The sequence below is a fragment of the Bactrocera tryoni genome, chromosome 4 (assembly GCF_016617805.1).
Source record: "Bactrocera tryoni isolate S06 chromosome 4, CSIRO_BtryS06_freeze2, whole genome shotgun sequence".
In the NCBI taxonomy this organism is placed as follows: Eukaryota; Metazoa; Arthropoda; class Insecta; order Diptera; family Tephritidae; genus Bactrocera; species Bactrocera tryoni.
The window spans coordinates 35,432,712-35,449,593 of NC_052502.1; the positions used below are offsets into that span (position 1 = coordinate 35,432,712).

Here is a 16,882-nt window from a genome sequence, read left to right on the forward strand (position 1 = left end):
TATTTACGGAAACTATTGTAAAGGAACTGTCCGCCGGCCTAAAGGTAAAACATTTGATTATAGATACACTACAAAAACAATTAAACATGGGAGTGGTGTGGTGTGGCGATATTTCTACTGACAAGATATTTTGCAAAATCGCATCGATATGCTGAAGAAAGCATGTCGCTGCGATGGTATTATAAACAATACATAGTACATCGATGTTGGTAGCTGACCTGCATGTAATGGCCTAGTCAATCTCCTGATCCCTTGCCGAATGAGAACTTGCGGAGTGATCCCAAGAGGAGATTGGCAGCATTTTCATTTATTTCAAAATAACGAGCAATCGTGGCGGAAAGCAAACAAACGTTGGAATGATACCACATTGGAAATCAGACAAAAATTTATTCAATCCATGCCGAATAGAATTGGAAATAAAAAACCCGTGAACGGAATAAAAATTTTTTGTTTTATTTAGAAAGAAAATATTCTACACCCATTATTTTGGCCAATACAATTTCTTGCTTTGAAAAAAAATATGTTTTAATATTCGGAATGAAAGATTTCCGACATATTTAGTTGTAATAAAGTAAAGTAAAGATATAACTAGAACAAAATTGTTTTAATAGCAAATATTTCACAGTTAATGAGTAATGACAACTGCTTACATTTTGTCTCCAAATGTACATAAATTATCAGCGAGACGAGCTAGGTCGATTTAGCCAAGGCCATCTGTCTGACTCTTGGTATATACCCTAGTTCGGGATCTCCGATATTGAGATAACAATCCGAGATTTTTTACTTATGTACTTTTCCCCTAAGAACCTTTAAATTTGTTGAAATACTGACGGTTCACTATAGAATATAGCTGCTATGCAAACTGATCGATCAAAATCAAGTACTTGTACAGGAAAACTTTTTGTTTGATAAAACAAGGAGCGTTACAAAATAAACAGGACTTACAAAAAAAAAACACAGAACAAATGGGTTTTTCGGCAAAATCAATTTATTTTATTCAAAATAGTCTCTTTTTCCTTTTCTCCTGCTTTTTGCACGGCCCAAAAGCATGTCGAACGAGTGTTTTTGCTCGTTGGCCGGTATGGCCGCCAGTATGCCGGTGCAAGCCTAATGAATGGCTTCTACGTCTGCATAAAGCTTTCCATTCAGGGACAAATGCATTTTCCGAAAAGGAAGAAGTTGCACGGTGCCATATCAGGTGAATACGGGGAGTCTTTAATGGTTAAAATGTGATTTATGGCCAAATAATCGTCCTTCGAATTTTGGATTCTGAGCAATTTTTGGTCGTCAGTCAATTTATGCGGAACAAACCGTGCACACACCTTTCGTAAGCCCAAATATTCGATCAAAATGCGATAAATCGATGTTTTGGAGATGTTCAATTCCATTTCCTTGAATTTCAATAATGATTTCGGCTGATTTTTGATGAATTCACGCACAGTTTCGATGGAATTTCCGGTGATCACGGATTTTGATTGGCCCACATGTTGATCGTCATTTATGCTCTTTGTTCGAAGGTCATTTTCGCACCGATAAAAAAAACATACTGACACTTAAAACGCATTAACTTCACTTCCAATCAATGAAATCTCAGGAAATTCTCACTGGACAATCGACGAAGATAGCAGATTCTAACGCACCAGTCGACATATAGATTCAAAAAGTCCTGTTTACTTTGGAAAGCATCTTGTATATCTTGTTCTTATAGCTGCGGTGCAGCCAAAATTAACAGGTTTCTTAGTTTTATGTAGGCAATGCAATTTGCCCAAAACTCAATTAGTGTTATGTTTTATAAACAACTTAAAAATATTTTTAAAAAATTATAAAAGCCTACATTGAGATATTATTGAAAATTTCGTTAAAAAACCAAAAAAAAAACATTATCTACCAAATACCATTAACAACTACAATGTTAAAGGTGCGCTACTGCATTAAAAACAAAATAAGAATATTTGCGAAATCTTCACAGAAGGGATAAGAGGCATAGTGAGCACATAAATGTCACAAAAATATCAACAAAATTTGCATAAAATCATCAAAGTGCCACAGAGCATAATTTACATAGCAACGGCAACCTACAAATGCAATGTCGGCTATGTGTATTAAATTATATGTGCATTCGAAGATCATAAAGTGAATGCAATGACAAGCGCGAAAACCACGACGATCAACGCAACCGCGAGTCTGGAGACGTGTTCTTGCTGTTGTTGCTTTTCTTCTTTTTTGGCTGGCTTGGTTTGTAGCTTTGGTGCCACTCAGCTGCTAACAAGTGTCACGTAAAGCGTATAAATTTAAATAACTACGAAATAAAACCAGGCGACAACGACAACAACAACAACTACAGCAAATTGAAGGAAAAAGTGAAAAAGTAACCGAAAGGTAGCAGCAGTTGCATTTCGATCAAAAAGCGAGCCAAGACAAGATAAGCAGATAATTTTGGTACGCGACCGAGTCGAGGATGTGGAAGCAGCAGTAACTATATACACACGCCTGTATGGCTATTATAGCGCTCTCGCATAACAAACAATACCACACGTAGCCCGAAAAAAGTATGGAGCCAAAAATGAAATTAAAAAGTGAAAAAATGCGCCAAAGGAAGTGAAACTGTGATGCGTTCATATAAAAATTGGATCAGAAGCCTCGACGACGGTCATGGCGTCTTTCGGCAGTCAGTCGAAAATAAGAAAATAAAATAGCTGCACTGCCGATGAGCAATTCAATTCAAGTTGGTGTGTGAATTTACACCATGTTTTACTAACCACAACAACTAATTCTACAACCACAAACAAGACAAGTCGGCAGCGGTCTGGCGAAGTGAATCGCCACTTGAAGGAGACAACGCGCGTCCGACAGGATTGCACCGCCAGTTGCGGTAGCCGCAGTTGATGTCTGTGCATGCGTGTTGCCAATTTGGATACGAGCACCATACCTCCGCAAGCCATTCAACAGATTCATTCATGTTTTGGCAGGCTTCTTACTCAGTGCGCCTTTTTTTATTGATTTTGGCGCATTTTTTGCATTCTGTTTTTTTTTTTGTTTTTATGTTTGTGTGAACTATTCTCGTTTGTGTTATGAATTTTATTCAACATTTTTCGGGTCTTTTACGCACCGACAATGATCGAGCTGCGCCACTATTCGACATTGAAAAGAAACACGAAAAAAATATGAAAGAAGGGTTGATACAAGCCTTTAATTCCTGCATGGTCGAAAGTGTGCGGCGACAGCTCAAAATCGGAATTGTCTTTTCTGCATATACATATGTACAGCTATATGTTAATACGTTTAATTTCATTTGCATGAATTTTGGTAGACAATCGTTTGCATTGCGTCAGTTCAATCGATTTGTTATAGCGGCGCACCACTATTGTTTTTTGTGCACAGTCGTGGAATTTTTGGCGGTTCTCAAATACCTCAAACAATAAATTTCGCCAATGACAATGTCCACAAAAATGTTGTACCACAAAAGTAATACAAATACAAAAAATACTGAAGAGATCAGTGAAAATGAAACCAGTCGGCGAAACAAGGAGGCAGCAGCCATACAAAATATATGTATGTATTTTTTATGTATCGTAATATTATATCTTGTAAAACCATTTCCATGCGTTTGTATAACTTTCAAACGCTCCAAAGAACTGATAAAACCTCTTTTTTGTAAATCTTAATTATTAGAGAGCTCACACATATCGATACCTTTATATTGAGACCAAGTTAAAATATCCTAATCTGGTACTGAATACCATTTTATTCTTCAATTATTGGAAATTGGCAGAAAATAGTACGGGTGGCCCTACAAGCCTACAAAAAAATTAAAAATTAAAAAAAAGGTATTTTACTTCGCAAAATGATATCTTTTTAGCGCGCAAAACTAGATGCAACGATTCTCAAACTTCAATAGCCAGTCTGAGAAATATGTGGCTTCCAAGTGGTAGTACCGGCATTCAAAGTAAGCCTCCTAGCGCCGCTGATTTCTTATTTAAACTACTGCCCGTCGAGAGACTTTTACACGTTTCGAAACAAAAATATGGCGAATTCTAAAATTATACGGTGGACGGAGCAACATCCGAATGGGAACATGTTTCTGCAATTAGCCATCCAATCAGCACAATTATTCGGCATAGTAGAGCCATGTGACCATGTGTAGAGGATGCAGTCATGGGTAGAAGTTCACGCGTGAGGAAAGTTCTCTGAGCGCCATTCACTTGGGAGTGGCCAGAGATGATTGCCTTATATGGCTCAAGCAGCTCACTACTCCCGGTTTTAAACCAAGTATCTCCTAGGTAGCCAAAGAACATCCGTTTGAAGGCCGCTGAAGTGAGAAGGCGAACCATTCCCTTCCAAGCGTTGTGCTCTCGGTTTGACACACGCCACGTAAAAACTTCCCCAATCAAAAGTAAACAACATTTAGGAACATCTAATGAGCCGGCATTACGAGTTTTCGAGAAAAAGGTTCTGCGGAAGATATATGGCCTTTTAGACATTGGCAACGGCTGGTACATCAGTCAATGGAAAGAAGAGCTGTACGAAATATACGGTGACATTGACATAGTTTAGCGAATTAAGAGACAGCGGCTAGGTCATGTCATCCAAATAGATGAAAACACGCCAGCTCTGAGAGTATTCGCTGGGAAAAGCAAAGGAAGAAGAAGACCTCCACTCTGTTGGAAAGACCACTTGGAGAAAGACCTGGCTACACTTGAAATCAACAATTGACGCCAAACAGCAAAAAGGAAGAACGACTGGCGTTATTGTAAACTCGGCTATAACCACATATGCGGTGTCTACGCCAATAAAGAAGAAGAGTCATTGACCGCAGGTACTAGTCGATTTAAATCACACCTAATGAATCCCAGTAATCATTCTCTTTCCAGCCCAAGACAGTCTTCTCATTTTTTGTCGTAGTACGGGTACGAGGTGAAATTTATCGTTTGGACTGTTATTTGGTATTTGTCAGAAAAACTTTATCGGATAAATAGCGTCGTACACTGTTAAGAATGATCTTGTTTTTGCACTGATTGGTGAAGTAAGCAAACCCAGAACTCAGCTGCCCGTTAGCTTTCTCATAACTAAAATTTCATATAGGGTATAACCAATGTAAACTATTGGATAACTCGCGTATCTCCAATTACAGATCTGGCATTACGAGGGCATGATATTTTATTACGTTATCATCTGTAGTAGACGTTTTCGCGGCACTTGGGATCGACCAAAGTCGGAGGTTCGACCACGCTGAAAGTCGTTAAACCACCTTTTGACGATCGCCACCGAAGCAGAAGAGTCGTCGTATGCGGCATCCAAGCTAAGCTATTTGATTCCACTGTGGTTTGCACCTTCCAAAAACAGGACCCGAATCACCAACAACTATTGCTTTTTTTATTTTTCTTAAATCCGTCGTACCGATAGAGAGTTCCTGAGTTAAGGTTGTTATCGAAACTTCCTTGTATATAGAAAAGGAATATATTATAAAATATGTTACTGCCATAAAGCTCTATTGACCAATCTGATCTCATATATATTTTGATAATACCCGACATTACGCCCAAGAACGATTCAAACTACTGAGCTTCGAAATTTTTCTTAGTTAGACAAATATAAGGAAACAAGTCAAAAGACGGGGCCTTAGAGCAATCTTAACACCTTCACATGGCGGAACAGCCCAACGATAATATGAATATATCCATGCTTAAGAGTTAATTGTCTGCAAACACAACGAATAAGCGTACGTAAACCGAAAAAAAAGAAAGGGATTCATCAACAAGCTTGAATTATAGCCAAGAGCCACCGAAATGAGCAAAGGAGCCACCGAACAAACGAGCTGACCAAATAAGTAAGCAATTGCCAGCAGCAGCCACAACAACAGTAATAAATACTACACATAGTTATAATGCGAGTATAACAACAGGCAATGAAGCATTAACAGCGGGAACCCGTGAAACGAGGCGCTCGCCATCATCACCGCCGCTCATTGTCAGTTTCAACGCCACTCTAAGGGCCACCGCATAACTACACTCTTACATACACACATACCACATATTGTACATTCTAGAACCATGGCATGGGTAGTCATTTGCTTACGCATACATACACACGTACATAGTATATATAGAATGGCGCTATCGCATTTGATCTCATTTAGTAGGTTGAGCGCACACGTAGTACAAATGTAGCCCTTATGCGATCACAGAGCACAAAGCGTCGATCCCCACACCATTGGAGCTGCAACAGTAAGAACTACAACAACAACGCCAACACTTGAACAAGGTATAGACGACGACAGCAACAGGAACCGCAGCCGCGGCAAGCAACAGAAACAGCAGCAATAAAAGTGCCTAGTTGGCCACATAAAACGACATGAGATCATTCATCAGATCCTTCCAAGCCGCTTAAGCTGAGTGGGACGAGATGGGATGGGATGCGATGAATGCGAAAGACAGGTATTGCGTTTATTAAGCGATGTGTGGAGACGATGCGTTCTTTGTGTTGTTGATCTTCTAGGGGTAGCAGCCCGTCGTAAAACTACAAAATTGTATGTGTGACAGTATAAGTGACGAAGGCGCGCGCTAGTTTCAAAAGTGGACTCTATGGTATGCGGCAGACATCCGGTCGATTGATGTCTCGCTGACTGTGTTGGCTGTGTTATGTTGCTCGGTGCCTGGTGTGGATATCGTTAAGGACTCGTGCGGCGCGATTGCTCAAATTGGAATATGCCACCACGTAAAGCGCATGCTCCATTATTTGTTTAACATGCTATGCGCACTTGTGGGGGTGTCGCGACTAAATTAAGTAGAAACGGAAACGTGCTGCCACACAACAGGCGCGCAGCATGCCATCAGCACTCATTAGTCGCTGAGAGTTGTGAGAAGGAGGTTCCACAGAAGGCAATAACAAGATATTGTGGAGATTTATTTAGAAATAATTGAGCATTTTGAGGATTAAGGATGCTTTTCAATTTTTAGCGATATTTTCTGAGGCTCTGTATAGGAAATTAGCTGTATCTCCTAAACTATTACTCGGATCAATTTGAAAATTTAGGGCAATATTCCATATATTACTCGGATTAATTTGAAATATTCTAGAGTTATTGTACAATTTAATAAGACAAACAAAATTTCGAAATTAGGAACATGTAAACCCATGTATCCTTTTAGGATACCTATCTTCACGAAGTTTTTAGCTTTGCAACCCTTCGTGTATGCAATCTATGTTCTCTGGAGATGATCTCTCCGATCTGGGTACAAATGTATGAAAAATATGGTATGATACCGACCTGATGATCTTTTGAGCTTCAAAGGCCTGCTTTAAAAATAATGTATTATTCTTCGCTATCAATATTTTAAAAGAGGTTTATTCCTACATACAGATTCGAAAACAAGAAAAATTGTTAACTTCCTTCACAGGTTCTTTTCTACTATACATACATTAACATTCAATTATACATACATATATACATACTTTAATCCAAGTATGCCAAATTTCGTGCAGATATCTTGCAAAATAAAAAAGCTGTCAATATAAAAAAATAGATTTTGATTTTTCACCTTATATAGCAGCTATATGGTATAATCGTTCGATCTAAAACATGTATGCGAACATTATAACATAGCCTTGGTCAATAATTTTATGAAGAGAATTTGTGATATAAAATAGAACTTGTAATATAAAAGACTATTCCATACAAGGGCATGATTTTTTCCACCAATTTTTATGGCAGCTAACCTTATATTGATTTTTACATATGCATTTTGAAAAATATTTTTGAATGCAAGAACCAATTAATGATCACAAATTATTTAATTATTATTATAGTTCCTTATTCTTGTGCCAATTTACCTTAATACCCCATACGTAGGTTACCTTTTACATTTCGGGCTTAGAGAACGAAAATTTTATTGTTTTTAAAATATTCTACATTAAGTTCTATTTAATTTTACATGCATTATTGCAGGCACTATTGCCACTCTTAATATCTCCAAAACATGGCTTTTGAGCCTAGCAACCGGATCATCGGGTGTAGAAAAACTTTGACTTTTTAGTTTATTTTTACGAACCGGAATAAAAAGAAGTCATTCGGTGCCAAGTCAAGACTTTATGTTGGATTGCTCATCAAATCGAAGTTTTGAGTGCTCAAAAATGCACCTGTTTCATTCGATGTGTGAGAGCTCGAATGGTCGCGGTGAAGAGTGAATTATTGTGTACCACTCACAATTTACTGTTCTGCATTGTTCCAGTAGTATGGTTGCGAAATGTCCATTTTTTTTCAAAAAAAAAACAGGTAATCATTTGCTTGAAAGTGCTTTTATGCGAAATCAGCGGCTAATCTCGAAACGTCTATACAGTCGACTGCAGTTTACTTTCGGGATCGTACGCTTAATTTATCATCTATCACGTTTTTATAGGTTTCGATATCGCAGTTTGTTTTTGGTTGTTTTTTCTCTCAACCAATAGATACGAGCCTTGTTTTGACCGATTGACAAATTGTTGTGGGATACAACATTAATAATTTTTTCTTACATTCAAACATTCATGTAATATTGAAAACAATATTGATGCCCGTAGGTTTCTCAATCCCATGATAGGTCATATGACGATCGTGCAACATCAGTTAGCGCACAGCACCAATAGCTTTTTGAACAAAAACATTCCCTTAATTCGTCTTGGAGTGATCTACGAAACTATTCAATTCACTATACCCTCGATAAACACTGATCCTTGAAGGTCTAACTCATATAAAGTGCACAGATGAACAGAACACGTCGAAAGTTATAATAAAAAACGCGAAAATGTTAACTATTTAATTTAATTTTTTGCTAAAAATTTTACGATAAAACTATGAGTTTCCAGATTGCAACACTGAGGTTGCCAAATCCCTAATATTAAAGGCAACCTACGTAGGCAATAACTTGAAAGTAGTTACTACATTTGCGCCAATAAATGTCCACCATGATGTTGCGGCAGGCGTGCCACAACAATTTGCAACATTACCCCCTGTGTGCGACTCAGCTCAGCGCCAGTCCATATTTTTCGCACTTCCATGCATTTATTTGCTTAAGTATGCCCATAAGTATTTGCTAGTTCAATAAGTGCCAGACAAGATGTAACAGTGGCGTGGCGAAAAATTTGCATTCCGACACCTTGGCAAAAACTCGGCATACACGCGCACATATTAAGCATGCAACAAGATTGGCTTAACCAACTCCCTCAACGCCTGGACTCGCACACAGCAAACACACACCAGCAGCAGCACTCCACCGGTCGCTGAGCACTTTTTCATACGATGAATATGAATGTTGCACAATATCACTTTATGCATCGCAGCACAATCGCTTACGCGCAGCCTGTTAGTCAGATGGCTGCTTGCCACGATTGACAGCGGTTGTTGCACGACGTCGGTTGGTTGGTTGGGCACCCTGTGGCGCGCATACTTTAACCGATTGGCGATCGTTTTTGGCACATGCGTTGCAAAGTTTTTCTTTGACTTTTGCTGAACGCCATTGTTGTTCATATTTCGTTGGTGTCGCTTGGCTTTTTTGAGGGGTGGTGGATATACATATATACATATATATAAGTGTGTCCAATGGCGGCACAGCGGGCCCATACAAATGGCCGTGATGCGACACAGAGCCGTAATTGTTTGTTTATTGTTATCCAACTTGCATTTATTGCACACATTAAACACATTGTTGTTGTTATTGTAGTGTCTTTTATTTATTCTCATTTTATTCCTCTGACTGCGGCTGATTATGTATGTGTAATATTTTTTTATGCATTGTTCGCATTGTCGCTGAAGAAGATGCGCCAAAGTCAAGCGGTTCAACAAAAAAATTGCCAGTACGGAATTCACCAACTTCGGAGAGCCGCTATGGACGAAATATACACATTCACACATGAACAAATATATGTAAATATTTTTTGTTTTTTTCAAAATCCTCTGAACAATTTTCTTATGTGCCATTTCTTGATTGTGATCACACTCGGGTCTCACACAATGGCACAATGCGTGGATGCTTTTTTAAAAGTGCCAGACATCATGCTGTGGCGCTACTGACTCATACGCACGCGCACATATCGAGCTATGAGGAAAATCTGCCTGTATATGCAAATTTGCAAATGTATGTAATCACTTAAGCAGTCAAAGCATTTTGCTAAACGCTGTCATTGAAATTCAATAAAATGCATAATTGCGGGTATTTAGCTTAAAGCACTACCCATTTCGTAAAAATGTAATATTGAAACGATACCCAATTAATTCACCATAAAAAATGGAACCGTTTGAAAACTTCGGTACCTATGAAATGCAATGAGTGTATAAACCGTCTACGAAAATCATTCACAGCCACAACTAAAGTATCTGAGAGTAATAATAGACTTAAGTCTCAAATTTAAGGACCACCTGAAATACACTGCAGCTAAAGCGAGTTAAATCCTAAACGCATTATCAAGAATAATGGCAAATAAAGGCTGCATGCGTTTCTGCTGGCGAATTTTACTCGCTAAGGTAATGAGATCGGTTGTATTATATGCGGCTCCAATATCGATCCAGGCGCTATGCATTAAAGCATATGCCTGACAAATAAGCACAGTGCACAAGGCTGTCGGCACTAAGTTATCAATGCTTTATGAACAATATCAAGGGATGCTGCTGAAGTAATAGCCTGTATGATGCCCATTGACATTCAGGGTGACGAATAAGAGCGGGTATACAAGTTACCGTCTATAGGAGCAAAATGAGAAAAGCGTGTCAAAAGCTTAATAATGTTATATGACAGCGGTGGCAACCTCACTCAAAGGCTGATACCGGACATCCATTCGTGGATAAACCGACGACAAGGGGACCTGGATTTACATCTAACCCAAATACTAAGAAATACTAGATGTGTAGTATTGCTTTCGATATCGCGTATATAATTTATATAAACCAAATTTCAAATATATTTGTATGTATCAGTGTTGTAAATAATGCGTTACAAATTTTAATTGACATTGCAATTAATTTTTTTTTGTATTGATAAATTAAAAACACAGTTTTAATTCCACAAATCAGATTAAAACTGAAAATTTTAAACATTAAATATTTATAACGATTGAAGAATAATAAAAATTATTGATAAGAAGTTTATAACTAAAAAATTAAAAAAAAATATCTTATATTATTTTCCAATTGCAGCCTTCTTGTTCACAAATTAGCATTCGAGAAGGAAAATTTATTTTTCATAAAATTTCAATCTATTTTAACACATTTGTCGATTACTTTTAATTATAGTTTTTCAGTTAGCAAAATGTATATACATACATATTTCCATTTTTTCACTGCAGCATTTTACGTAAAAAGTATTATTTTTTTGGTTATTCCAAGTTTTAAATTTAAATATAAATAAAATTTGAATAAATATTTTTTTTTGAAAAAACAAACCTTACAATTTTTTATTACGATTTTAGAATCAAATATTTTTTTAAGTAATTCCTTGCAACACCTTCTAAATAAAAATCAAAAAATATCAAAAACTACTATTTATTGTTAATACTAAATTAAAACTCACCTTAAAACTAAATCAAATTTCATTAATTTTCGAAAGTAAATAGCAATTACAACTCTGTTAGTGAAAATTATTTTTTTGAAACACAATTTGTATGCAAACGCTTACATAATTCCATTACTTTGAATGCAGACTTTAAGTCACGAAGTAAAACGAACGTTCGGACGCAACGAAAACAAGCAAAAGAAAAAACGAACACACTACATGGTATTTTTTCGTGCATGCGACATTTAAGCTTTAATGAAATGATTTTTAAAAATTCACTTTACACTGCATTTTCTAATTATTTTATAATTTTGACATAAGTATTTATCACACTTAATTTAAAAACCCTTGGCACCAACACTTCCACTAATACTTTATAACACCGATCATTACATGAAATGAACACGCACCATTTCTTTTAACCTTTACAAATTTTCTCTTATAATTTACATATTTACACTATACACCTAATGATCACTAAGCTCACATTATAATTTGCAATAAACAATGATAATAATATATTTCTTTTTATGTAGCACTTAATTTTTCTCTTAATTTTCACCGTGAACCGCAAGGGAAAAAGGCCGATAGACAACTGATCTGCTGATACTAAATGTTACTTTGCTTTTATTTTACGACGCCGCGTAACGGTGGGAGTTAGGTGTTGTTGGGCGAAGTTTTCTTACAGAAGCATTCACGCACAATTGAGAGTGAGTAAGCAGATGGTCATGAAATAAATTTATCGCATGTTATTATTCCACGCATGAAATACACCATACGCATGGATTGATGGATGCATAATAGAAGAATTATGTCATGTGGATTATTCGTATTAATTTCAATACAAAATTAAATATGTTTTGAATTGAAAACAATTTAAATTTCAAAGTAAAGTGGATGGATAAACGAAATTTTAACATTTTTATAAACTATAAGATCAACAAATCAAAAAGAAAACTAAGTATATAATGACTCTGTAAACAAAATTTTTGCAAAACATTCAAATGCCTCTTGTTTTTATAAACTTAAATATACTTACATACTTATGTACTTACATAAGTATGTTAACACTGATGCTAGTTTAAAATTTTACCAATTAAACTAATGTATTATTATGCTCAATAAAATAAAAAATTTTAATAATTAGTTCACATGCAAAGTTATGCATGCACAGACACGCATATGCGTGTATTACATCGTACTTGCTCCATTGATAAATGAATGCAGCCAAATAAACAAATGAACGCACCGAAGAAGCAAAAAACAAATGATGAGAACGCCACTCAATATTTTCCTCCAGCATGCGATTTTAAATGCATAAATGCATAAATTATAACATAACATATTATAAAATTTTAACATTGCACTGTTGTTTTCAAATTTATTTAAATACTTTCACACAAATTAACAGTATGTATTGTCACGCGAATATAAGTATAATAAAAAGTACGGATATGCCCATATATTTAAGTATTATTACACACATATGTATACTACTATGTAGCACACACAATATTTCTTTCAACACTTGTAAAATTTCACTTATTACTCACAAACATATTTACACTAAACACTCAATTCAAGTTAAATTTTCCCTACCACCAACTAAACATATTTTCATCGCTGACCGCACGCGAAAAATGCCGACTGACAATTGATCTGCTGATACTACACTTATTTGCAATTATTCGTAGGATGATATATGTATGTATGTACATATGTACATACTTACTTATACTTACACTTAAATTAGTATAATAGATGCATCATGCGCATCGGTAATACGTGTACATAAATACATACAGTGGACCAATAAAGTTTACATACACCTAGTTCTATTAAATTTCGACACGTTTATTTGTTTCAAAATGGATAAATTTTGTGGTTTTTTTCTATCCATTTCATGATATGTATATTTAGCATCAAATATAGCATATCAAAATATTTTTTTTTTTACACAAATAAAAAAAATTTAAGTTAAAGTTTAAAATGAGCATAATTTATATCAAAAAAGTTTACGTACACTTATGATTTTTTATATAAATCAAAAGTAATTACAATACTTTTAACGGTTTTTGGCCTACATTTTGTTGCTATTACTGTCCCTAGACATCGTTGTATGCTCCCCACTCAATTTCTAGTATTATTTCCGGATATTTTGACCCATTAAGTCCATGATCCAGCTTTTTGGCCTTATTTTGATGAAATTCGATGTTTTCGAATACGGTTTTCCAAAAAGTTCCAGATATTTTGAATAGGATTAATGTCTAGCGATTGCGGGACCTATGGAGTTATTTTTATTTCCATAACAACCATTCACGTACAAGATAAGTTGTGTGTTTTGGGTCGTTATCCTGTGGTAAATAGAAATGGCTGCTATTAACAGCCGATTTAAGCACACTTAAAATTTAAATCTTTTTCTTAAAATGCTCAGATACATATGCTTATACATTTTTGAAATGTACACAAAAAAATAAATCTACAAACAGTAAGGAATTTGTTGAAGAGTGCTGGTTATCATAGACGAGTCGCGCGTCGTAAGCCATACATACATATATAAGGTTAATAAAAAGAAAATGTCGGCGTTTGCTAAACAATATTTAAACAAACCTTATTGGTTTTGGGAAAACATTGTGTTCACCGATGATTCAAAATTTAATAAATTTGGTTCGAATAGATCACGAAAAGTGTGGAGAAAGATCAATGAAGAGTCGCAAGGACAAAATGTATTGCCAATGGTAGAGTACTGTGGGGGTAATGTTATGGTTTGCGGGTGTATGGTTGCATATAGAGTTGGACATTTGGACTTTATTAGTGAAAACATGGATAAGCATATGTATCTGAACATTTTAGGAAAAAAATTTAAATTTTAAGTGTGCTTAAATCGGCTGTTCATAGCAGCAAAACCAATTTCCAACAGGATACCGACCCAAAATACATGTCTTATCTTGTACATGAATGGTTGTTATGGAAATAAAAATAACTCCATAGGTCCCGCAATCACTAGACATTAATCCTATTCAAAATATCTGGAACTTTTTGGAAAACCGTATTCGAAAACATCGAATTTCATCAAAATAAGGCCAAAAAGCTGGATCGTGGACTTAGTGGGTCAAAATATCCGGAAATAATTCTAGAAATTGAGTGAGGAGCATACAACGATGTCTAGGGACAGTAATAGCAACAAAATGTAGGCCAAAAACCGTTAAAAGTATTGTAATTACTTTTGTTTTATGTAAACATTCATAAGTGTACGTAAACTTTTTTGATATAAATTATGCCCATTTTAAGCTTTAACTTTAATTTTTTTTATTTGTGTAAAAAAAAAAATATTTTGATATGCTATGTTTAATGTTAAATATACATATCTTGAAATGGATAGAAAAAAACCACAAAATTTATTAATTTTGAAACAAATAAACGTGTCGGAATTTAATGGAATTAGGTGTATGTAAACTTTATTGGTCCACTGTATGTATGTATGTTTGTAAATTCCTAATGTAATAATTTCCTCACGTTTTGCTGACTCTTTAATCATAAATGCTAGGCAAAAGGTTTTAATATAAAGTTTTGTCAAAACCTGGAAATATTTCCCTACACTTGGGCCTTTGCACACCGCACCGCCAACTTTGACCTCTTCACTTATTTACTTAAAATTTAAAAATAAAGCAGATTCAATATTTTCTAAAGAAAATGTGTCAAAACAGTATTGCAACATTTTCATAATAAGTGAATACATTTAAATTTATGTATATTAATAAATTGGATGCTACTTTAAAACCATACCAATTAAAACTTACCACTAACTTGGTTAACTTTAAAACATTCCCACAGCAATAAGTACCTAGCAAATCATTGCAAATCTATGCATATGTACATATGTTCATATGTTTGTTGCTGTGCAAAATGCATTTCATTCACAATTGAATTAGCGAAAAAACGAACGCTCGTACGCAGCGAAGAGAAAAAAACACGAACGACGGCAACAACATTCCGACTGCGAGTATAACACTTTTGTATTATAACAACAAACAACTACACAATTTTAACACTTCATTTTTTTTAATTGGCTAACTTTTATTCTCTTGATTTATTTTATTACATTCACATATTTATCACATTTAATTAACACCTATTGACACTAGCGCTTTCCCAACTGCTTAATAATACAAATAGCCGATCAGCACATGCATATAGTCAAACATACATACATATGTAGCATGTATGTATGCAGCACACAAAATAATACGCACTATTTCTTTTAACATTTGCCAACTTCCACTTATGATTTACACTTTTACACTATACAACTTTGATTTAATAAACACTAAGCACACATTATAATTTGCAAAAAGCTTTAATACTCGTAATATATTTACTTTTTCATTAGCACTTCAATTTTCATTTCGCGAATTAAACTACTTTTCACCGATGACCGCACGCGAAAAATGCCGATTAACAAGTGATCTGCTGCTTATGCTGTTATTATTTGTGTCACCATAAAACGGTGGGTGTAAGGTGTTGTTGCGCGAAGTTTTGTCGCAGGCACAATCGTGCGTGAAGAGAGTGTGTGAGCCGATGATGTTGGAATTAATTTATCGCATGCAATTATTCTGCGCATGCAATTTATGTTAATATAATTCTATATATATATAACATGGATGAATATATGATTTCTTAAAATCGAAATTAATTTAAAAGCGAATTATGCAAAACAAAAATTTATTTCCAATTGTAATGATTTCTAACTATTCTTAAAAAATAAATTTTTGGTACATTATTATTATTTTAAATAATTTTTTTTAGACCTTAACAAATGCAAAACTTTTTCTCACATACTACCTAAATAAAACTCAATCTTTATATTATTGATTTTTACAATAAATAACGCATCTACTTATGAATAATTTTTACACATAATGTTAATTAATTTCTTAATACTTTTTCGATAACATATTACTTTTTATTAGACGGGCATATTAATAAGAGTTTTCATACAATTTTGCATTCTACATTAATAATTGCATTAATTTTTATAGATCAGAAAAATTTAAAAATCATTGAGGAAAGGTAATCCATAGAGAAAAGTTTGTCGTCTTGAAAAAAGCACTGTCAACGTGAAATGTAAATTAGGTCATGATTTTTTAAGCAAACCCAAATAAGAATTATTACTTTATTTGTTGTACTCTAGATATATTTTCATACCTTTCCTTACCAGTATAACAATAATCACTTTATTTGTTGTACTCTGGATATATTTGTAGTATGACGGCGACCTTAGTACAGATACTATATTTCCCTATCCATTCATTCATAGTATCTAAACTAGTTAATGCTACAACGTAGCCAATCCTCTCTAGATT

At 35.0% G+C, this 16,882-nt stretch overlaps 1 protein-coding gene across 2 annotated transcripts in view; it reads right to left on the reverse strand.

Moving 5' to 3' along the window:
- The window catches only part of LOC120773405, a 106,496-nt gene extending 90,547 nt beyond the window's left edge, over positions 1-15,949 (reverse strand). The window contains exons 1-2 of one of the 2 annotated variants that reach the window (XM_040102269.1): positions 15,899-15,935; positions 15,320-15,678 (exon numbers count right to left, since the gene is read on the reverse strand). The gene's annotated coding sequence lies outside the window, so the exon portion shown is untranslated. Of the gene's footprint in view, positions 1-15,319 lie in introns of both variants that reach the window. The other variant, XM_040102268.1, reaches the window with a different exon arrangement.
- Between the last annotated feature and the right edge of the window lie 933 nt (positions 15,950-16,882).